Source organism: Sorex fumeus, unplaced genomic scaffold (genome assembly GCF_029834395.1).
Source record: "Sorex fumeus unplaced genomic scaffold, SorFum_2.1 ptg000026l, whole genome shotgun sequence".
In the NCBI taxonomy this organism is placed as follows: Eukaryota; Metazoa; Chordata; class Mammalia; order Eulipotyphla; family Soricidae; genus Sorex; species Sorex fumeus.
In genome coordinates, this window is record NW_026606083.1 from 6,369,944 (window position 1) to 6,393,451 (window position 23,508).

Here is a 23,508-nt window from a genome sequence, read left to right on the forward strand (position 1 = left end):
GGATTACTCCTGGCTCTGCACTCAAGAATCACTCCTGGTGGTTTTCAGAGTCATATGGTCATACGGTCATATGGTCGTATGGGATGCTGGGAATTGAACCCGGGTTGGCAAGGCAAATGCCCTATCCACTGTGCTATCCCTCCAGTGCCTGTTTCCTATAATTTTTCTATTATGATTTGTACTAGAATTAAATGCTTTTCATGTTCTTTAAAAATTGAAACAGCTGAAAATTCAAAATTTAATATATAATTTTTTGTATTATTGGATTGAACGTTGGGGGTAAAAATTCTACAGCCTGAATTTCACACTTAAAAAAATTGACATTTTGGTTTAGGAAAGAAAAGATATGCATCCCACATGCAAGGCATGCAGGGGTTAACGTGCACTCCTGTGTGTGGCTGATCCAGTTTCACACTCTGGCAAGGCCTGGTCCCTTGGGCATCACTGGGTGCCCTCTGGAAGTCCTCAAGGGCTGGACCCCTGCATTAGCCCCCAGGCAGCTGAGGGAGAACTCCTGGGAGGGACCCCCAGACCTCCTGAGTGTTGCTTGGGAGGCAGCCTCAAAATAATTAAAAAAACCAAAATATTTTTGTTTATAGAAACAAATCTTTATAAATAATTACTGAAAATATGTTGCTCTGTTTTACAGACATGCAGAATACATCCAGATAATTTTTAGGCTTGAAGTCTTTGTAACTACCAACAGATGAAAGTGCTTCATATTTTTAACTATTTTAGTGTGTGTTGTTAAAAATGCTGATCTCCAGTACCAGAAGGATTACTCCATGGCTTATTACTCCAGCCGGGCATTCTAGGGGAAAGGGCAGCTCAGATAGAGAAGGGAGCACCAAATAAAGGGTGTTTGGAGGATCCTCCCAGGACGGGAGATGCATGTTGAAAGTAGACTATGTACTGAACATGATTGCCACTCAATGCCTCTTTTTCAGACCACAACACCCAAAAGGAGAGAGAGAACAAAAGGGAATGCCCTGCCACAGAATCAGGGTAGGATGGAGGGGTTGGGGGGTGGGAGGGATACTGGGATTCGTGGTGGTGGGAAATGGGCACTGGTGGAGGGATGGGTATTTGATCATTGTATAATCGAAACCCAAGCACAAAAATTTGTGAGTCTACAACTGTAGCTCATGGTGTTTCACTAATAAAAATTAATTTAAAAATGCTGATCTCAGCTTCTGAGTGTTTGCTTTGTCAAAGTTCTTTGGTAGGTTTTATTTTTTAAGTTTTTTTTTTGCATAGCGCTTTGTTTAAGTTATTTCTCCATTGATGATTATAAATTTTATTTTTGAATCTTGAACTTCAATAAAAATAGTTACAGTCTAACAAATACCTAAATATCTGCTGCTTTGGGAGCGTGATGGGGCAGCCTTGGGGACACTTTGTCTCAGTGTTGTTTCCTCAGCAGTAGGAACTCCTGGGACAGACAATCTTGGAGTCGTGTGTTCTCTGAACTTGGACACACACAGAGTGTGATGCATCCACCAATGGTGCATTACTAGTGTATTTGATAGATTGTGTTTCTTCTTGTCCTTTCCTTTCTACTAACCCCGATATCCACTGATCTCTCCCCTGTCCCCACAGCGTTTCTGTTTCCCAGAGGTCTTTAGTAGGAACCAGAACTCTCAGACCTGCTTCCGTCCTGGAATAATGTGCACAGAAAGCCCCTTTTGGTCTCCTCTTGGCTTGCTTCATACTTCTTTTTCAGTGCTGAATAGTATTCCACTGTTCTACTATTGCTCAGTTTATTCACACACCAAGGGAATTGTGGACAATTCTAGTCTTGGCAGTGATGAATGAAACTGCAGGCGTTTGCATGGTATAATCTTTCAGTGCCTTTGGGAGTGTCCAGCACCCTCTCCCATTCAAATCAGTAGTAAGCACTCCTGCCCCCAACTTCCTGCCTGTGTTTCAGATTTGGTAGCGAAAGTGATGTTTACTTACAAGGATGCCCCAGGAGCCTGCCAGGCAGTCCTCACCCTTTAAGGCTCTTCAGAATCCTGTTGACCCAGAGCTCTCACTATTGCTTTAAGGTTTGAACCCCAGCCCCTAGAACCCTGCCAATGTCACTTTCTCAAACATTTTCGTGATGACGTGATGGTACCTATTTCTACAGGTTGGAGAATCAACTGTTTGTAGTACTCAAACACGCCTGGGAAGGGCTTGGCCCATTTCTAATTGGTGTTCTTTTTATGGAGTTTTCCAAGTTCTTTGTATGTTTTGGTTAACAGTCCTTTAGCTGATGCATATTTTAAAAATATTTTCTAGCCTGCCATTTTAATTCACTTGAATTGGTGAATTATAAAGCTCCTCATTCTCCTCACATTGTCTTTTACTGAGAAGTTGTTAATTTTAATGGAGATGAGCTTATTATTTCCTCCATAGACTTGTGCCTTGGAATAGCATCTACAAGTCACCCATGTACCCCAAACTGTCTCACTAATCTCCCTTGACCCCTCCTGGAGTTTGGAGTTTGTGGACGCATCAATCCATTTTGGGAGGGGTATATGGCCCGTGGGGAGACTTGCCTCTTCCGTGAAGATAGCCAGTTTTTCCAGAACTGGGACTGAGAGTGCGGTCTTGTCCCATTGTGTGGTCTTTGTTCCTTCAGTGTCTATTCTCAGAAGAAGTTATATTCTCAACCTCTCATGTGTATGGAAAAGCAGACATACACGAACATGGTTTTTGTTATTGTTTTGTTTTGTTTTTTGCCACACCTGCTATACTCAGGGCTTATTCCTGGCCCTGTGCCCAGAAATTCCTCCCAGCAGGGAACCACATGGGATACTGGGATCAAACCCAGATCCGACACATGCAAGGAAAGCTTCTTATCGACCCTACTATCACTCCAGCCCCTAACATGTTTCTAGTGTAGTACATGTTTATCCTAGCAATCCAGAAAATAATCAATCCAGTGGATGAAAATAAAGGTGAACATGTAGGAAATGAAGATTACCAAATCATTACCAAGTTTAGGCAAAAGATAGCACTCACAGGTAAAGAATCTAGTTTATCAAATGCAATAGGTGTATTTTTGTTAATTCAGCACGTACCAAGTTATAGTGCAAAGATTCATAAAATAAAAATGGAATTATAAGTACATAGATTTGTTTGACTGAGCTCAAAATTTGGCGGGGGGGTGGAGAGTGTGGTCCTTGGCACAGGAGGATCAGGTCAGACCTTTATTCCCCCCAGTACGCCAGTGAGCAGTCTGACCTCAGAAAGCCTAGGCACCTTCTCCTGGCCAGCCTGCTGTGGGTTCTGAGCAAACATGGCCATGACCTCGAGTTCCTGGCTTCCTACGGGTGGTTGACTGCAAGAGCTGGCACGAGCGGAGCCTGTGGGGGTAAGCCAAGGCCTGCAAGTGGAGCCTCGATTGTTTGCAGAACTCCTTAGCCCCTGGGGCTGTTGCTGGGTTGTCCAGTCTCCCTGACTCTCGCACCGTGCCCCCTGGTCTGCCAGAGGAGAGCTTGCTGACCTCCTGCCCTCCCTGTGCCAAGTCTGAGCCTGGCACATGAGGGAGTGACACCCTGGCATCCTCACTCCACTGCCCTCAGCCTCACACGGGTGGACGGCATCAACATCTGTTCCTCAGTCCGGTGGGCCCCTCCTATCCTTGCTCAGAGCTAGGAGAGGCCCATGGGTCTGAAAGGCCCTGCGGTCTGTCCACTGCTGTAGAGAATGACCGTGCGTCTCGGTGCCCTGCCAACTGCAGGAGGCTGGGGAGGTGCAGGCATGGGAGCATGAGGCCCAATGGACACTGAGCTCACGCCTCTGCTTTGCTTTCTTCAAAATTTTATTATTGAATTTATTAGTGACTTGTTTATGAATTAGTGAATTATAAAGCTCCTAGTTATTCATGCATATAATTTTAAAAAAAAATTTTATTAGTGAAACAGTCTCTTTCCCTGTGTCCACTTGCCTCCTTCAACATCCCCTACTTTTCTTCAGCCCTCCAGGCTGCCTCTCTGGCCAGTGCTTCGCCTTCTTTGCTTTTCTCTTTCCTTCGAAGCACTGTCGTTCACAGTATTGCAGCATGAGACCTTACCTCTTCGGCACCGTCCTCCCCATGACCAACGCCTGCTCTGGAAACCGAGTGTGCCCTCCCCACGCTTCTCCAGCACTCCGAGACACACTTCCTACTGAGGACCAGCTCTCAGCCCCACCCTTTCTGTTGCCTTTTGGGCTCTTGTACTTCACAGCTCAGAGCTTCATTATATCCGTGTAGAAGTGAGACCCTGTGAGCCTGGCCCCTCCTCTGATTGACTTGGCTCAGCCTGGCACTTCCCAGACCATCACCTTTAGCAAGGTGCAGCCTTTGACTTCTTACTGCCCAGTGGTATAGATGGCTTCCTTCCCGGTCACCGTACTCGGGCTTTTGGGCCGATTCCTGGTCTGGTCTTGTGGGCAATGCTGCAGTGACCACACGTCTTTTCTGCGTCATGTTTTCGGGGCATTGAGGTATATTCTAAGAGGTGGCATTGTTGGGCCATAAAGAAGCTCAATTCCTAGATTTTTTGAGGAATGACCAACCTTTTCCAAATAGGCCGTGCCAGTCGATATTCTCAGCAGCCCTGACTAAGTGACTCCTCGTCCCCATCCGTTCCTGCCAGCACTGGCTGCTGTTGTTCTTTCTGCAGTGTGCCAGCCTCTCTGGTGTGAGCTGTAATGTTACTGCTCTTTTGATTTGCATTTCCTTGATTATTAGTGAAGCAATGTGGTATTTTTTTTTCTCATTTGTACGTCCTCTCTGAGGGAGCATCTGTTCATCTCCTCCCCTTCCCTCCCTCTTGGTGCCCGTGAAGCAGCCTGTGGTGAAGACCCCTCTGCGTGTTGGCCAGAACAACCCCTCTGCCTCTGCAGTTCTTGTCCCCCTAATCATGACTTCACAGCGAAAACGTGTCACCTCGGAGAAATAGCCCATCGTCGCTTGGAAGGAGGGAGCTGCTGCTCTCTGGTCCTGCTGCTATTTCCGGCACACACTTCTCTCAGCCCCAACATGGCCCCCAATGTGAGTGCGGGACACCCGGGGGGCAGACAAGGCCTGAAGCCCACCTTGGTGCTCCGCACCCCCCTCCCCCAAGGCACGCTGCCCTTGCCCAGTGCCCTGCTGGGAGCCTTCCTGTTGACGGCAGGGAGCCGGAGGAGGAAGGTCTGCCCCATTGCCCTGCACAGTGTCTCTCCCTTCATTAGGCTGGAGACTGGAACAGCTGGCTCTCGTGGGGGTGCTGACCCAGGCCAACGTTTTTCAAACCTACTATAGCACTCATGGTTTCTATTTCATTTTGATAGATTCCATAATGAAGTAATAGCATGAAAATAATTTTAGTTTTGACATTAACTTACCAATATTTATAACTATTCCTGTTTATGTTGAGTGAGGACTCAGAATATGTAGACATATTGTTTTCTGGTTCTTTCAGTATTACATAATTCCAATTATTTCTGAAAATAAGCAGGCACCAAATGTAAAATTTAAATTAATATTTATAAGCATATGCTCATGATCTGGTAAAAATAAAATATCCTCGATCCATTTTTAAGATCCTGTCAGACATCCCCTCCTTCCGTGGGTTTTCCATGGAAGTTCTCATGGCGGCTCATTCTTCTTCGTCCAAGCCACACTTTGGCATCGTGGCCCAGGCTGGCATCTCACCACACGCATCTACTCCAGTTCTGCACTGAGGTGTTCCTGGTGGGTGGGCAGTTTTGGGTCTTTTAGCCTCTCACATCCTTCTCAGGAGCAGATGAGCAACTCAGCCAATCACCCCATCACCAGCTTCACAGATATTGCCTGTCAAGTGTGTTCATGATCAGCTGGCGGATCATGTCGTAAGCCTTGAGGTCTGGCCATTCTTTCACGCCTCCTGCATTCTCTCTGCACGTGGGTTTCCCGCCCTCCCCCCCAACTTAGTGAGCAAAGCTCTGCCTGGGTCTTCTTCTATGGACACACAGGAGTCTTCTTGCATCATTTCCAGGGGTAAATGTGAATTTGTGCTACATCTCTCCTGGATATGCCCAGAACAGGAGGAAACAGGCCATCAGTCAGGACAAACAGAGGAACTATGAACCCTTCCCCAGCTGATCCCTTTCACCTCAACATCCACCATCCTTCCCCTGTCAGAGACTCCCATTATCACAAGTCCCACTGCGACTTCTTTCCACGTTTCCAAAACTCTTGAAGTACAGATGACTCCCCTGTCTGAAAGAATATCCATGAGAAAGGAAGGCTGTGCAGAGCTTCACAGGCAGACAGAGCTGGCGCATTCCATGTCTATAACTTTATTTTCCTTGACTTCTTAGCTGGCAATTTATTTTTTAAAGGAAACCACGAGGACAGCAAAGCAGTCAAGAGTTAAATTATATGGAAATTCACTTAAGATGCTTTTCTAGTTTTAAGCTCTCGCACCTCTTACTGGATGGGCAGGAGAAAAGGGTGTGGAAATTAGCTTTGGGATGGCATGGGATTGAGGAGGATCAGCTTAGTGAGCAAAGCCTGCCGAGCAAACTTCTGTCTGTCTGCCGGAACGTTCCCATTAAGGGATGTGACTTTTCTTAATCCTTTATCCGGATGCTCAATAATGCAACATCCACCCGGAAATTAAAGCTTTAACATGACAGTTATAAGTTCAATTGATGGATAGCAAAGAAGATGCTGAAAACTAGCAATCTGACCATTATTTTTGCAATCTCTTGGTCAGGGTCTGGACTGCTGATTTGTGAGTGCAGCTGGCTGATGTGTGGGCCTGTGCTGGGGTCTGCTGGGGGCCAAGGAAAGCATTTAGCACATTCCAGGTAGAGCCTTTGGGAGCTGCTCAGGCTGAAAAAGCAAACACAAGGTGCTACTCATTTAGGACTCAATGAATGCACATCAAGTTCTTTGCATCTGTCATGGGGAAGTTCACCGTAGAGGTGGCATCAGAGTGAGAACCTATGAAGTGCCTGGAGAAAGGCATTTTCTCAGTCACCTTTAGGCAGTGAGTGAAAGGGAAGTTAGGGGTGTCTGGGAGCCCACACGAGGCAACACCCTCACACTTTTCTCAATTTGTTGCTGCCTGAAGAAAAACGAGTGTTAGAGAGCATGAAATTTTAATGATTGGTCTTCAAACTGATGATTCACTTTTACTGTGAGCCCTCTAATCTAAATCCATAAACTTGGCAATATTAGAACCATTTTAATAAGGTGAATAAATGCGAACTTCCCTAATTTATGAAAAAAAATTATGGCTATGATAGACAGCCTGCAAAATCCACTTTATTAAATGCTACTGATTCCAAATTGAGTTTTTACAGACACTAACCTATTAGCTCTTCTTAACCCAGAACCTTGACACTGTTGTTTAATATAATGATACATGTCATTAGTCATTTCTAAGCTGGTGCTTTGGTTGTCAAAGTCCATTCTGCCTGCTTCCCCTACTCCTGACCCCTCCTGGTTTACGAATGAACTGACTCTGCATTTAGCACCTTGTCACTGCTCTCGTAGCCAAAGAGGGGCACCCACAGGCAGAGGGAAAGTGGGCCTGGCACTCACTCAGCTCTTCGGGTGCCGACAAAGCCAAAGAGAAGACGCAGCCCAGTTGATTATGTGCCCAGGCAGTAATTTAATAAAATCGCGGGTGTCCGCGTTCTACACAGCCATGAGACTGTTGCGTTGGCACCATGGATTCATGCGTGCAGGTAAGGAAGGCCTCTGTCACCCACACCCGATGGAGGTGAGATTCCCGGATGGCTTCCACAGTCGGTCAGTTGGCTGGTAGTTTATTGTTCATCTCGCATCTCAGAGCACCAATAAACATGAGAAAATTTTATTGTTAGTTCTGAACTTCAAGTAACAAATTGCAGCCAGTGACTGACTGACTGTATTCTGGAAGCCTTTGGGTCTGTGCATTCTCCCTCCTCTAGATCTGTGCAGATGGCTGCTCTCTTCCTCTGCAGGGAACATTCGCTGTCCCAAGGCATGGCCTCCCCACATCGCACCCAGAGCTGCCAAGGGGTGTGCGCTATGCCCTCACACTTGCTGTGATCCCCTATTCCTGGGCCCCTGTTCCCTGGTGTGGCCTGTCTTCCTGGGCTTCCATGGCCACATGCACATCTGTGCGCTGGCCCGGTGAGTCCTTTGCTGTGGTCAGTTTCCTTCAGCTGCACCACACCCATTGGGGGCGGGTGTCGCTCTGCTATGTCTGTCCCTGGCACTTGCCCCGGGCTGTTCGTCACCTCCCTTCAAAATTCTTGTAAGTGCACTTTTCTGGTGTTCTGCCTGTTCAGGAGCATTGAGCTGACTTTTAAAATTACTCATTCTTATGGTCATACTTAATTAATTAATTAATTATTGCTTTATTGTGGGGAGGAGGAGTGGGCCACAGCTGGCGATGCTTGGGGGTTACTTCTGACTCTGCACTCAGGAATCACTTCTGGCAGTGCTTGGGAGACCATTTGGTATACGGGGACTGTGGTCAGCCGCATGCAGGGCAAATGCCCTCCCCCCTGAACTATTGCTTAGACCCCTAACCCCATACTTTAAACTGCTCTCGTGCAGAAGCCTGAGGAGGTGCATGTGCTGTGAAGGACTCTAAGGAGAGCCTGAGGCCATGCTGGGCTGACCCTGCCTGTCCCCTGTCCCCTGTCCCCTATCCCCTGGGGGCTTTGTGAGTGTGGGGCTGCACCAGCCCCAGCCCCAGGGCCAGCGTCCACACTGTGCCAGCACCAACACTGGCACAACCTCAGAACACTCTCTCACAGGCCTGCTCTGTGAGGTGCCCTCCTGACCCTCTGCCACAGAACCACCAGAGCCAGACGAGTGCTAGCCTCAGCCCTCCACAGCTGAGTCCCAAGTGGCTTCAAGGCCCCTTGCCTTGGTGGGGTGAAGCCTTTTCCGTGAAAACATTTCTAGCTCATGGGTGTCCTGGTGCCCGGAACTTCACCTTTGGGTCAGGACACTGGACTCTGTTCTGAAAGTTCTTGGACCAGTTCTGCCCTTAGAAGCGCCCTGAAAGCCCGACAGCTGCTGCTCTTCCATGTGAAGGGCAGAGGGTGCGTCCTTCTCTGTCCTTCTCTGGGCTGTCCCTGAGATGACTACGTTTCCGAGAGTCTCTTAGGCATTCAGCTAGTGGAGGGGGCTGAGGGAGGCTGGCACCTCGAACCCCTCCTTCCTGTCTCGAGGGCCAGCCAGTCAGTCTGGATGGATTCAAGGCTCTGGCCTCAGGGTCAGCCTCCCGCATGTGTGCTCTGCCTCCTCAGACAGGGTGTGCCTGTGTTCCCATGACCGTCTGCATGAGGTGGGCCAGAGGCTGCTCCATCCCTTCCCAAGACCGACCCTCCCAGACTCGGGGAGGACAGGAGCTGCCCTCCGCAGGGCTGGGGCGGGCAGAGTCTAACAGTCGTGTCGGGCCTGGAGCAACTGGCAGCTGGTAGGATTCTGCTCATCCAAAGGTCTCAGAACATTCACACAGTCTCCTCTCTCCCCTGAGTGCACGCCTGACCCTCTGCCACAGACCACCGTGGTTGTCACTGCACCATGTTCCGGAACTTTCCTGACCTCAGGGCCCTTGCCTGCCCATCCTATGTCCCCTTGTCAAGGGGCATGCTCTCTTTTAATGTCCTGCCAACCTAATAATTGCTCTGACCTGCCGTGTGACCAGATGGCATGGCTTACCTTCTTGGCTCTCTCTCTGCCTGGGAAGTCTGTACATTTTAGTTTGATGTTTTCATATTTAGCTAATTTAATTTTGATATTATTTAAAATGGTTTCACATCCACATTCCGGAGGATTATCTGGAATATTGTATAGGGACATGGGAATTGTATAGCGAGCTCTGTGTCCTCTCTGGGCCTTCTGTCCTCATACCACAGCCAGCCCCACCAAGTCCAGGCGCCAACTGGTGAGAGAATGTGGCACTCAAACATGGAATGGGTGAAGTGGGTGAGCGGTACAAATGTGGTGATGAGTTGTGGCATCTCTCACTGTCAATTCACAGAAGAAAATCTGTTCCATAATGGATGTTCAACGGGTTGATTTAACTAGAACTTAGTTCCACCGATTCAAGCTAGAATTTTTATTTGAAATATTCTACAAAAAGAAACCATGCTGATGAAGATTATTGGAATCTGGGCTTTTGTTCACTTCTGTCCTGGGACATTTTTTTAGAAATGTCTTGGAATTAATTAATGTTGGGAAATGAATAAATATCCAAGCCAATGGTAATGTGTAGAGAAAGTCTAGTGATATACAGTACTGTTTATATCTTTTGAGGGATCATCAGCAGGTGATACACAGGGTAACTCCTGGTTCTGGACTCAGAAATTAGTCCTGGCAGTGCTCCGGGGAACATATGGGATGCCAGGGATTGAATCTGGACTGGCTGCATGCAAGGCAAGTGCTCTACCTGCTGTACTATTTCTCCAGTCCCAGAACTGTTTAGATGTTTATTTAGGTATATGGGCTGGAGCAATAGCACAGCGGGTAGGGCACTTGCTTTGCACGCAGTCAACCAGGCTTCGATTCCTCCATCCCTCTCGGAGAGCCCAGCAAGCTGCCGAGAGTATCCCACCCACACGGCAGAGCCTGGCACGCTACCCATGGCATATTTGATATGCCAAAAACAGTAACAAGTCTCACTTCAAGTTCCTGGAACGAGCAGACACCATTGGGCTACACAAGCATGCGACAGGGGTGAATGGAGACATTACTGGTGCCCGCTCAAGCAAATTGATGAACAACACAGTGCTACAGTGCTATATATATATATATATATATATATATATATCAAGCCTCACAATGTTACTAGGCCTGCTCGAGCAAATCGATGAACAATGGGAGGACAGTGACAGTGACACACACACACACACACACACATATATACATATATATGTTTATATATCACATGAGAACAGAGCACATGAAACTCATCTCTTAAAAGGTTTGGATTTTTACTTCAAGTGTTGTCATAGCTTACTTAATACTTCTTTCCAAGATTTGCAAGCAGAAGTTTGTAAAAGATATAACTAATGACTCAAAAGAGGAAAAAATGAGAGTAAAACCTGTTTACAACCAGTGACAATTTTATGATTTATGAAGCCTCTTCTCTCCTTTTAACAAGGCCCCGAAACTGCTAAGTAGGTAGTGGATAGCTCTTTCCAGATAGAAGGTAGCGTAATTGAATATACTCCCCCTTCTGTGGTCTGCTGAAATTAGATGGCATGCTGTGAGAGGAGGAGGGTAGTGCTTGGAACCTGCTGTAGCTCTGCAGGTGGAGTCGATCCCAGCAGGCAGAGTCTCACCACTCTGCGTGGACAGTGGGAAACCCTGGCCAGTGGGGCCAGCAGCTCCAGACACCTTGGGGGCCCTGAGCTCGGGGATTGCCTGAGTGTGAGAGGCAGGAGGCGGCTGTTTCGAGAGAGCTGTCAGTTCTCCTCCTTCACAGGGACCCGCTGCCAGCTCGTGTTCACGCCGCCCAGTCCCTCCCAGGCAAGGAGCTGCAGCGGCGACTGTGGGCACCAGGCCCGTGAGGGAGGAGGACACCTGTGCGCTCCGGAGACCTCAGGGTTCAGCCCCTCGCTGGGGATAGGTCCCACCCTGCATGAAGGAGCTCCTGTGCTCGGCTTCAAGCAGCCTTCCCATCCTGCATCGTGAGGCCAGAACCTGTGTAAGCATATGCTGAGAACATCTGCAGCATGAAACTAAGAACCGAGGAAAGAAACCAATACCCATGGACATGGCAAAGAAGTGGAACCTGGTTTCTATCTTCAGAGGAATTCAAGAAGACGTATTCATAAAAGAAGAAGAGATTTTTTTTTTTTGCTTTTTGGGTCACACCTGGCGATGCACAGGAGTTACTCCTGGCTCTGCACTCAGGAATCACCCCTGGTGGTGCTCAGGGGACCATATGGGATGCTGGGAATTGAACCCGGGTTGGCCCATGCAAGGCAAACACCCTACCCGCTGTGCTATTGCTCCAGCCCCAGAAGAGGAGAATTTTAAGAATAAAGAACAATTAGAAAATGAGAAATTCTTTAAGGAAGAAAATTTTATGAGGTTACTTTAAAAAAATAGTAAATAGCATAGAGGAAGTGTCACAAAATGTAAAACCAGAACTCAATCTTCAGGATATATGGGAGAAGAATTGAGAGAGAAGACCTGATTGAGAGGCACTGGTGGAACACTGAGTACAATTTCAAGAAAGGAAGAAGAGGAAATTATTAAAGAAATAACAGAGTGTAGCCACTGGGATTCATGAATATTATGAGAACAAGGACATAGCAAAATTAAAATAGAAAAGGCCAGGCATTTACCTTGTAGACTGTCGACTCGGGTTTGATCCCAGCACCCGATATGGTCTCCCAAGTCCCACCAAGGAATGATCCCTGAGCACAGATCTGGGAGTCAGCCCTGAGCACAGAGCCAGGAGTGACCCTGAGCATAGAGCCAGGAGTGACCCTGAGCACAGAGCCAGGAGTGAGCCCTCAGCACAGAGCCAGGAGTGAGCCTGAGCACAGAGTCAGGAGTGCCCCCCAAACAAAACAAAATAGAAAAGGCCACCAGGGCCCGTGCTGGGGTGTTTTAGAACGAGAAGGCCGAGAAATCCTTGTGCTTTCCAGCAGGAACGCAGAGAGCCTCTACAGAGACGAAGGGCGCATCTCATAGACGTGAGGGTCTCATTGCCTGGTTTTCAGGAAGTAGACCCACCTCAGCTTGCAACAGGCAGAGCAAAGCACGGGAAGGCCTGTGCTTGGCTGGAACATCGCAGGGCTTGAGGCTGGTGCTCCTGTGAGATGTCACGACCGTGATGTGGGGGCTCATCTCGAGAGCTCCAAGAGAGTCCCCCAGCAGAGCCAGGTGCCCCACTGAGCACATCACAAGGACAACCCGGGTGGGGGGTGTGTGTGTCGGGAACAGAACTTAGGGAAAACAGAACAGAAGGCCGCTCTGCAGACAGAACATCATGTCGGCTTGAAAGTCAGGACAAGTTTGATCAAGAAAAGGAATTTCCTCTCGGGAGTCTATTTAATCATTATTCGAAACTGCGGACCATACTTATACATAATGCATTTCCAGCAATTAGCATCAAAGCGCGGATCAAACGGGGAATGGGGAGGTCTGAGGCTGATGTCGGTGGGACGGAGCCGGCGCCAGAGCCATTGATGGGGAGTCAGAGGACGCGCGCGACAGACGCAGGTTCCTCCACCTCACATCATTATTCCACAGAGCGGGGAGTGGAGATGCAGACTGCCCTTTGGAGGGAAGAAAGGAATAGAAGTCGCTAAAATAGATTCCAGGAAATCACCTAGGTAACCAGCAGGTGCTGGATTCGGGGGAGAGCGGCCCTGGTGGGTGTGAAGCAGCGCTTGTGGCAGCAGCGAGCCGGGGTCGCTCAGCGCAGGAGCCGGCTCCTTGTGGGGAGAGAGCCCAGGCAGACGGGCTGCGACTGGGAGCAGGACCTCAGAGACGAGTGCTGGGGCTCGGGCAGGAGTGGGTGGTGCTCAGGCTGGAAGTGAGCCTCTGCTGTGGCTATCCAGGGGGTCCCTCTGCAGTTTGACTCAGGGGCTCAGTGCCCGGGGGTCCCTCTGCAGTCTGACTCAGGGGCTCAGTGCCCACCTCACCCAGCTGTTTGAACTCTGTCGTGTAGACAGGAAAGTAAACCTCCACAACGCAAGCCACTCTTATCCGAGAGCCAGTCAGCAGCTCATTGCCCCCAAATCAGTAAAGGAGGGTGTGGGCTAGGGGGCGAGCGATTCCTCCAGAGGTCTGTCAGGATCTCCTGGCAAGCTTCAACTCATAGGACACAATTGGAAAACCCTAAGCTCCGGGCATTTTGTTGCAATTCGTCTGGGGAATTTTCGAGAAAAAAACTAGTTGGCATAACTTTCTTTGCACATGGAGTGGGGGATTGTTCCCATTTAAAAAGAAATGTTCTTTGCTTCTCACTGAGAATGGAAATGGTTATTGTTTTCCCTTTCCTGGTAGAATGAAGGGGAAATTGACTCTGGACAAGAGTCGACTATTCATTTTTAGTACCCAATAAAAGTCCTGTCCATAGACTTGAAGTGCCAGCTAGAGGAGAGCAAATTAGAAGCCTAGGAAATATTTGAACACAGGTTTGAGGTGATTTCAACTAATAATGACATTTATTACTAATGAGACTGAAGATATGATTATAGACTCTCCCAAGCAAGCCCAGCATCTCCCGGCAACCACCGACTCCGTTTCAAAAGAGGTTCCTTTACTTTATCACACACAGTTGATCTGACTGTGGGGCGTAATTGTTGGTATATTGAAGTATTGTGACTTCACTGTAATGAAGTCTGTGTGTAATTCCCCTGTATAATAATGATAGGCTTCTACTATACTGAAGAAAATGCTTTCCAATAAAGAAAACCCATGATTAGTATTGTGGATATTACACTAGATTCTTAAAGGTACCTTCTGATGGATCACAGTCTCCTGTAGAAAAATTTGCAAGAATTCATATCCAGAGATATAGTCACATCCATCACTATTTCTGATCCTCATAGAGAGCAGAACACTAAAAAAAGTGATCCTGGTGGGAAAATCCATTTCACTGACATGTGACTGGTTTGCTCATGGCATTTGGAGTATCTTTCCAAAAATTCAGCATTTAGGAAGGAAAGGCATTAATAGAGGATATTATATGTTTCTATCTGTGAAACTAAAGACAGGTTATAAACTGACAGAATAGAAGGAAAATGCTTCATACCTTTAAGTTGCAATGTAATAAACCTTCAGAACAAAAATCAACACAAAGTCTTTAAGATGCTAAGACAGGGCTCCCAAGGCCCATCCCTGTGCTCAGAGGAACCTGCTGCTGTTGGCATGACTCAGTGCCTCTGTTGCATGTTGCAGAGTCCCAGGCCTCTGCCTCGGGGCTTCCCAGGGGGCCCCCACCAGACTCAGCTCTGGACCTGCAGACTACCTTCAGCTGTGTTCCCACCTGACGCTCTTCTTTGCTTAAGAAATGCTGGAATTCAATACTCAGCCCGGTGTTTCCCCTCCATAGATGAGAGCCCACACAGGCCATCCCCCGAGGCCTGAGTGGGCAGCCCTGGGCATGGAGTAGAAGTGTAGCAGGTGTGATGAGAGTGCTGTTGGCTCAGAGCTGGCGCTGCCCAGGAGTAGCCTGCAGCGTGGACTGGTCTCCTTGGAGCCCGTGACTCTCCCGAGAAGGGGAGATGGGTCTTGTGCCCCCTCTCAGGTACCCTTGATGCTCCATGCAACAGCCCAGAGCTACAACCGAGTCCTTTGACCCTGGCAGCAGGTGTCCCCTAGCCGCTCCTGCTGGGAGCTTGAGGGACTGGGCGGCGAGTCCACAGAGAAACACCCTGACCTGCCCCGTGACACCCTGTTCCAGTCTGGCCTGCTCAGGACAAGGCTCTGCTCAGGCATCTCCGTGTGCTCTCCGGGCAGGTGGGCAGAGTCCGGGCAGCCGGGAGTCAGCCATAAAGGGGTCAGAGGCCAGCAAAGCTCTGAAGTGGGAAGGAAAACAAAGCTGGTGAAGGAATGAGGCTGACAGCGTCCCAGCCTTCTTGCTGCCCAGGTTTGGTGGGTTAGGAAAAGGGCTGAGTCACACAGACCCTTTCCTAGACAGGAAATGGCCGGAGAGTGACCGGGGTCGCTGACCACAGGTTGCAGGTGGGTCGGATGGGAGGGTCAGCAGGCTGTGAGGCTCGGAGTCTGGGCACACGGACCAGAGATGCCTGAAGGAGGGAGTGGAAACGGGCTGAGGCACCACCTGTGGGCTGGCGGGCGCTGGTTCTGAGGGGGACCTGAACTTCGGGGCTGCCCTCTGGCTCCAGCGCTGGTTCTGACCTGTAGCTGGAGCTCAGGCATTTGTGCCCCACATCCTCGCCACACCCAGGACACACCTGACCGGAAGAGGTCAGCAAGAGGGGGACAGAGAGAGAAGAGGACTTTCTTCTGGAATCTGGACCCCCGAGTCTCAGTGAGGGGCAGAAGCTCTGCAGCAGAGGACAAGGGAGGAGTGGCCAGTGGGAAGGAGGACATGCCAGCCTGGGGCTGATCAGAGAAGCAGAATGTTCCAGAACACATAGCTCAGGGGCCCAGAGGTGCCGGTGATGCAGTTCCAGGGGGTTCTTTCCCGGTTGCTGGATGAGACTTGTGCTCTTCCAGAGGAGGTGGGAGGAGGAGGCCTGGCCAGCTGTGGGCATCGCTGTGTCCAGCACCAGGATGAGGAGAGAGTGAGTGCCTGTCCACTGCCTGGAGCCCACAAAGCGCCCGGCAGCTGCACCGGTGGACCCGGAGGACACAAACAGAAGGGGCTGAGGAGTAGAAGCCCAGCTTAAAGGCACACAGCCATTGACGCGGGCCAGGAGGAAGCTGGGAGGGGTGGTGCTCCCGGAAACCGGGAGGGGATGGTGCTAGGAGCAGGGCCGGCAAGGAGCCAGCGGCAGGCCTCCGTGTGGAGGGAACATCTGCCTGCTGTCATCTGGGAGGGAGGGGCAGGAGCGGGGTCCCAGGGGGAGAGCAGAGAAGGCCTGGAGGACCGGGAGTGAGAGGCTGGGGCAGTAGGCATGCTGGACAGAGGCTGAGGGCACCGGTGGCCACCCCAGGAGTTCTGGCTGCCGCTGATTCCCCGGGTCTCGGCTGCTGCCTCCAAACAAAGACTTGTGCAGACGGGGCAGACGGGGCGTGCTACCTCGCAGGGCGCCCGCCCGCTCCTCCTCACCAACTCCTCGAGACTCCACTGGCAGCAAAATGCCATGCTAGGTCGACAGAAGCCAAATCCCCTGGAAGTTATTTACACGGAGCCCCGTGCAGCAGGGCTGCAGATTTAATAACATGCCCGTAATAAAACTCATAACCCACATTTGAAAGCCTTTCAAAAACACTTAGTAAGGTGGAAGTATAAGTGCGATTCTAATTACAAACTACGAAGGGAGATTAACGTACCTCATCAAATCATTTTTTTAGAGTAAGCGCAAACCAGAGCCTCCGCCTTCCGCTTGCTCGTGGCCTCTTTATTGCTGCTTGGGCTCCAAGTTGGGGCTTTGCATATTCATGGAGCAGCCGCTGAGAGCGGCGCTCCCCACACACACCCGGAGCTGACTGCGATGGATCGGCCTGGCACAGCCGCCGCCATATGTAGCGATTGCACTTTATTTTTTTGTCTTTCTCCAACCCACCCACAAAATTTTGTTCTTCTTGCCAAGTCACACCCCTCAGCTTGGTTTAGAAACAAGACACAATATTACACTTCTGTTGTCACACTTACAACACGGAATAATAAGGCAGATTTCTGATCTCTCGAATTTCAATTTTAGGAGCTAATGACTTAAGAACAGAGCAGGGCCTGGACGCCCGTGGCAGGAGGGATGTCCAGGGGAAGCAGTCAGCTGGCACGTTGAGGTGTGCCCACCGGTCCCACAGGCTGGTGTTTGCTGCAGCTGGGCTTGGACCCCCGGGCCAGGGCCTTCCCAGGTGCCTGGCAGAGCCCCTGTGGGTGGGGACCTCCAAGACTATCTCTGTGCCAGTCTCCTGACATTCTCTGTGGGGCTCCTCAGTCCGAGGCCTTTCCGTGCCCGTCGACACTTGAAAACTCTCCATGAGAGTCGCTGCCCTCAGTGGCCAGCTCACCAGCATTTGCATTGTCGTTCTAGCCCCTTTTATACATCACCACTTTGCAGGGTTTGGATAACACGCTTTTGGTCGACTGGATGTTTTGAGAATTATTTGCTCCTAATCTGTGGCTTGCTCTTTTTTTTCTTTTGGGGTCACACCTGGCGATGCACAGGGGTTCCTCCTGGCTCTGCACTCAGGAGCTACCCCTGGCGGTGTTCAGAGGACCATATGGGATGCTGGGAATTGAACCCGGGTCGGCCACGTGCAAGGCAAACACCCTACCCGCCGTGCTCTTGCTCCAGCCCCATGTGGCTTGCCTTTTAAATAATCTTTCTTAATAATATCTTCTGACAAACACATCATTCTCATGCAGTTTAACTCAGGCATGCTTCTAATGGTATCAAATTCTGGGTCCTTTCAAAGAATTGTGCCATTACCCATAGGTGTCAATGATTTTTCCTTTTGTTAATTTTGTAAAGTTTCCATCTAGTTGAATAGTTTATCTGTTTTAATTTTGTGGGATGGTTTTTTTTGTGGCAGAGTTTAGATATTTTGGGGATAGGGGGAGCATGCCTGGTGATGCCCAGGGCTCTCTCCTGGCATGCCCCAGGGACATATGGGGTGCCAGGGATCAAACCCAGGTCATTCATGTGCAAGGCCAGCGCCCTGACAGCTGTACTAGCACTCTGACCTCTGGAGTCTTAGGTATTTTATGTCAACTCTGCATCTATCGTTTACTAAATGCCAAAGTAGTGCTGCCACATGAACTTGAGGTCCAAATACAATCAGTGTGCTTAGCTCACAACGTGGCAAATCAATAATTGGATTAGATTGGACTCCAAGACTCCCTAGAAGTTGTCTGCAGGTCAACAGAATAATTTCTGGAAAGAGGATGTCGTCCCTAAGAATCTCCTATTTTTTTTCCCTGTGTCTGTTGATATGTCAATGTGGTTATTTCTGGTTTGTTAATGGAAATTTCATGAATACAATTTTTGTCTTGAATCATCATTGAATTCCCTAGGTAAGACTAACTTGAATTTGATGCGTTATTCTTTACTGTCACATTTCTGAATTTCATGTGTGTGTGTGTGTGTGAGAGAGAGAGAGAGAGAGAGAGAGTGCATGTTTTACACAGAGAAAGAGAGGGGGTGGGGGAGGGAGGGAGAGAGGAAGGGAAAGAGAGGAAGAGAGGGAGAGGGGAGAGAGGAGAGAGTTTATTTTGTGTTAAGTCAGCCCGGCTCTATTAACCAGTTGTTGGTCAAACACCAGTCTCGGTACTGCTGAGAGGGCAGCTTTGATGTACTTGTTGCTCCCACCAGCAGGTGTGAGAAGACGGGATGAGTCTGCGTGGAGGAAGCCCTCATCCCGGAAGCTGGGATGATGCTAACTGGGCTCCTGCCACTTGGGCTGCACCCTCAGTTCTTCTCTTGGGGTCCAGCCACTGACCAGGCCCCGGCCAGGGGAGCTACTTCTTCCTCTCTTTAGAAACAGAGGATATGGTGTGCTGTGCGTCCTGCCGTCCTGGGGAACCTAAGAGGGTCTGTGATATGAGCGCAGCCTGAGGCTGAGACAACCTTGGTGTGCGGTGACCTGATGGGTCCTGGGCACTTCTAATAGCCAACAGGGATTCATATTTTAAGACCAAATACGTCTAACAAGATATATGTTGTTTCAGACACTGTAACTACAAATCATTGCAAAGAGAAATTAAAATGCCAAATAAGCAGAAGTGCCAGTTTAATAGCTCAAAAGACTTGGTTCTGTGGAGCCGCAGAAGGGGAAGAAGCCTGGCTGAATGGGGCTGCCCAGACGGGAAGCAGCATGGACGTTCCTCAAAGCTGGATCCAAGATTGCGTGACCTACTTATTTTATTCCTGGCATCTGCCGCAGCCTTGAAGAGCTGGAGCCTTCCAAGCCATCGGCACCTCCCAAGGTCAGCCCGGCATCCGTGCACCAGCCAAGGGTCCCAGGATGCTGCAGTGCTGCTCCTGAGGAGTGGCTGGGCACGAGGTCTGCACACACAGTGGCACGCTTCCCTGCTAGAGATAGGGGAGCTCACGCCCTCTGCACCGATGAGAGGAACGAACCGGGGCCAGAGAAATCAGCCAGGCAGATCAGGGCAAAAAACAGCATGAACAAGATAAAACAAAGAGGACTTCAAGAGACTTCAGACAGGCTGGGAAGGGAGGGATTCTCTGTGTCTTTAGTTCCCATCGGATGGGTAATACGGTGGTGCTATAACAAGATATAAGGGAGGCACAGGCCACACAAATGCGTGGACACCCAGTCATCATGCTTGCAGACTGGAAAGGACCCGGGAAGGAGGGGGTGAAACTGCAGATTTGTTTTCCTGGAGAGCCCAGGAGAGCAGTGTGGCCATTATTACGGAGGGGCATTTCTGGGCTCTGGGAGGGCAGTGGGGGCCATTGGGGTGCAGGGGCAGCCCTGGGCTCTGGCAGAAATGCCCCTGGTTTACCTTCAAGATCCTGGTTCAGCCCCAATGAGGGAGTGTTGCCAAGTCCTCCAACCAGTGTTTGGCTTCACAGCAGCTACAGCACAGGAACCAACTCATTTCCCTGGATGTTGAGATGCGCAGATGTTTTCCACAGCCCCTGAGAGGGATAGAATTCCAGGGTTGCCCTCTGGGGCCTTCGGCACAAGTTTGAACAGTCCCACTCCTGGGGGTGGACCCAAGTTAACTCATGATTTCACAGCCAACTGGTGCTCCGAGGCACCTTATGGCACACGCCCAGAGGAATCATCCCCTCAGAGTACAGCTCTGCATCAGGCTAACTGACGAAGGCCACCAAGGCAGGGTAGCTCTGGGTCGTGACTTCCTCCTCTCCCGAAGGCCAGGGCTGTTGTGTTGTCAGCACATCATGAAAGAGCTGCTGTCCTGTGAGAGTGAAAAAGACCTGTCTGGAGGGCCTGGAAAACTGGACGTGACTTGGAAGGGCAGGAGGCATCTGCTGAGAGGAGGGATGCCTGATGGAGAGCCAGTGGAGAGCTGCTTGCTTGTGAGTGTGGGGCCCAGTTGTCCAGTGGTTTATGTTCTACATGCTCAGGTCCCATGCCTGAATCTGGCCTCTTCCCTGAGAAAGAACTGCCCTTCGAAGGGGCAGCTGGGAAACTGTGGGACAGAAGGGGTGAAGAGGACAGGCCGAGCTTCCCTTCATGGGCAGAGGCCTTGGCATCTGATCCACAGATCTGGTGCTCATGTCCAGGGAACTCTGGGACCTTTTGGTGGCAGGGACTGGTTCTGTGGTGGAATGACCATGCAAGGAAAATCAAGGAGTGGTCCCTCTCTAGAGGGGCCAGATGGAAGCAGGTGACTTCCCACAGAGAGTACAGGCAGTAGATGGTTAGTGTGGGAGGTGATTAGCATGACTGTACAGACCAGTTTTAGGAGTTTAGTCAGACCTAGTCCTGAGGTCCAGTCAGACCTAGCCCTGAGGGCCAGTCAGTCCTAGTTCTGAGGTCTGCTTGTGACATCGGGATTTTCTGGACTGCAGGGTTACAAGAAACAACATTTTGGAATATTGAGTGTGTGTGCAACTGAAACAGAGTCAGGGCAGTTGAGAGTTGGGTTCCAGGCCTGCTCAGCATGTCCAGGGAAGGCGCACAGACCGGTCCTTTCTCAGGAAGCAGCAGAGCCCAAATCACTGACCGCAGGATGGAAATTCAAGTTATCGCGGCTTGGCAAACTTTTTATCCATCAGCACTGTACTGCTTTGAAGTCTCATTTGAAGAGCGTGCACCTGAGTGAGGACTAGCCCCATTTTCTGTTCAGAAGCTTTTCTCCTGCTGGCAGCTGGGGGAGGCCTAGGTTAAGTGGGAAGTAGGGACTGAGTGGGAACTCAGGTAACTAGGGACTCAGCAGGGACTGGGGACTGAGGTAAACTGAGGTAACCTGAGGTAACCCGGGAACTTGGCTGAGGAGGACTCAGGTAACTAGGGACTCAGCAGCGATTGAGGACTGAGGTAAACTGAGGTAACCTGAGGTAACCCGGGAACTCAGGGGTGAGTGGGACTCAGGTAACTAGGAGCTCACCAGGAATTGGGGGCTGGGGGCCTGGAAGTGCTTCTTGGTGCTTCATGAGTCTATGTCTCCTAGAGCCCACCCCCAATCTCATGACTCAACACCTTCTCTGACTGGCCAGGCTTGTGCTTCTGCATCTACAGAGGAGTCTATAAAGCTCCCAGACAGCCTGCACACAGGATCTTCCTGAAAGCAGGTTCAGTGTGGGCTGGTGTCCTTGCGCCCACGCTGGTGGCAGGGCCCGTCACAGGGGCATATGCTTCTGTCTGCGCCTGCGCCAGCCCACCTAGCTCTCAGGTCACCTTGACATTCAGCATTGCCAGAAGCACAGGGTCCCTGAATCAGAAGCATCACAAAAACGGCTTAGTTTGAGATGAGCTCTCAGAGCAGTGAGCACATTCCTAGTTAAGAGGAAATTAATCTCCAAACACTACGAGTTTATTATGCAACCAAAGGGACTTTTTGATAATTCATTTCTCTTGTGACTAATCACTGTGGCTTTTGCCTAACTAATTCAAGTTGATCTTTAGAGTTCAGTGCAATCTATTATTTTTCCATGTAAAAGGGTCTCTTATTAAACATTTATTTACTTACTTGGTACAGCAATGAATCCCAGTGAGGTGCTAATAGTCTGCCCGATGCCTGGTGGTACTTTAATATATGGAGAGACTCTGTCCTTTATGTCACCAAGAATTACGAATGATGAAGCCACAGCCAGGGGAAATGAGGGTGTGTGTGTGTGTGTGTGTGTGTGTGTGTGTGTGTGTGTGTGTGTGTTTGTGTCTGACATTGAACCTTTCATGTTTAGAGTCTCAGAGTAATCTTATATCCAGAAAACTGGGAAGAAATTCCAGAAATGGCCCTGTTGCAACTCTGCTATTGTTCTAGAATACCCACCCTGGAAGGCTCTCCTCTGACTGTCAGAGGACATCGAAGATGAGCAGAAGCATATTTGGGGTGTAAACCAGGTACTCCGTTAGTAGACCAATACAGAGCTATGGTTATGCATGTAATTTCAATGAATCCTCCAAAGCTCGCTCCCCAAGCTACTTCCCACAGGGCGCGGCTCTTGTCACTGGTTCTGCTCAGCACTGGCACACCAGTTCCCCTCCCACAGTCAGGGCAGGCGGCAGCTGCTCATCCCAGGTCTTCCCCCACTCCCGAGCCCGGCCCAGCTACTGCCTCATGTCTGTCATCTCCACTCCAGGCACTGGACACACGTCCCCTGGTTCCCTGCTTCCCTGGATGACACATGGAAACGAGGAGGACAGTGGCCCCGCCTCCGCTGGCCCCGCCTCTGCTGCTCAAGGGGGCACCCCAGGGTGGCTGCCCAGTCTTGTGGATGCTCATCATCTCCCACTCAGGTGACAGACAGAGAGTGGCCTGGCTGCGCCCTTGCCTGTAGCTCTCTGTGGCCTGGCCTTGCTCCTGACCTTCACTTCCCTCGGCTCCCTTGCTGCTTGCCTGCCTTGGGCTGGGCTCCTGGAGGGCTGTGTCTGGCCCTCCAGCTCGGGTCCTACTCTGAACACCCACTGTGATCAGAACTCCAGTCCCACCTTTCCTCCCAGATGCGGGGGGAGCTCAGTATGGTCAGGACAGTCCAGAGGGCGGGAGGGAGGCCCTTGCAGAAGAGCCCGTTCCTTAGCGAAACCCTGGCCTGGCGCTAAAGAGGTGCCAGTCACATCAGCTGAGAAACACGGGTGTCACCCTGGGCCCATATTGCATTCTGGGTGGTTTTCTTGCTCTTCAAGCACATGACCCAGTCCTGCCAAGCTCCTGGTCCAGAGCTTTGGTTCTGAATAGGACAGTGACTTGGGGTGGGGGTGTTGAGTGGCTTCATTGTCTGGGGAGTTGAGTGAAG

At 50.1% G+C, this 23,508-nt stretch overlaps 1 non-coding gene across 1 annotated transcript; it reads right to left on the reverse strand.

The window, feature by feature from the left end:
- Nucleotides 1-19,819: 19,819 nt before the first annotated feature.
- Nucleotides 19,820-19,922, reverse strand: LOC130024125 (small nucleolar RNA U13). The gene has a single exon (XR_008792566.1). It is a non-coding gene; the product is annotated as a small nucleolar RNA U13 (small nucleolar RNA).
- Nucleotides 19,923-23,508: the final 3,586 nt, after the last annotated feature.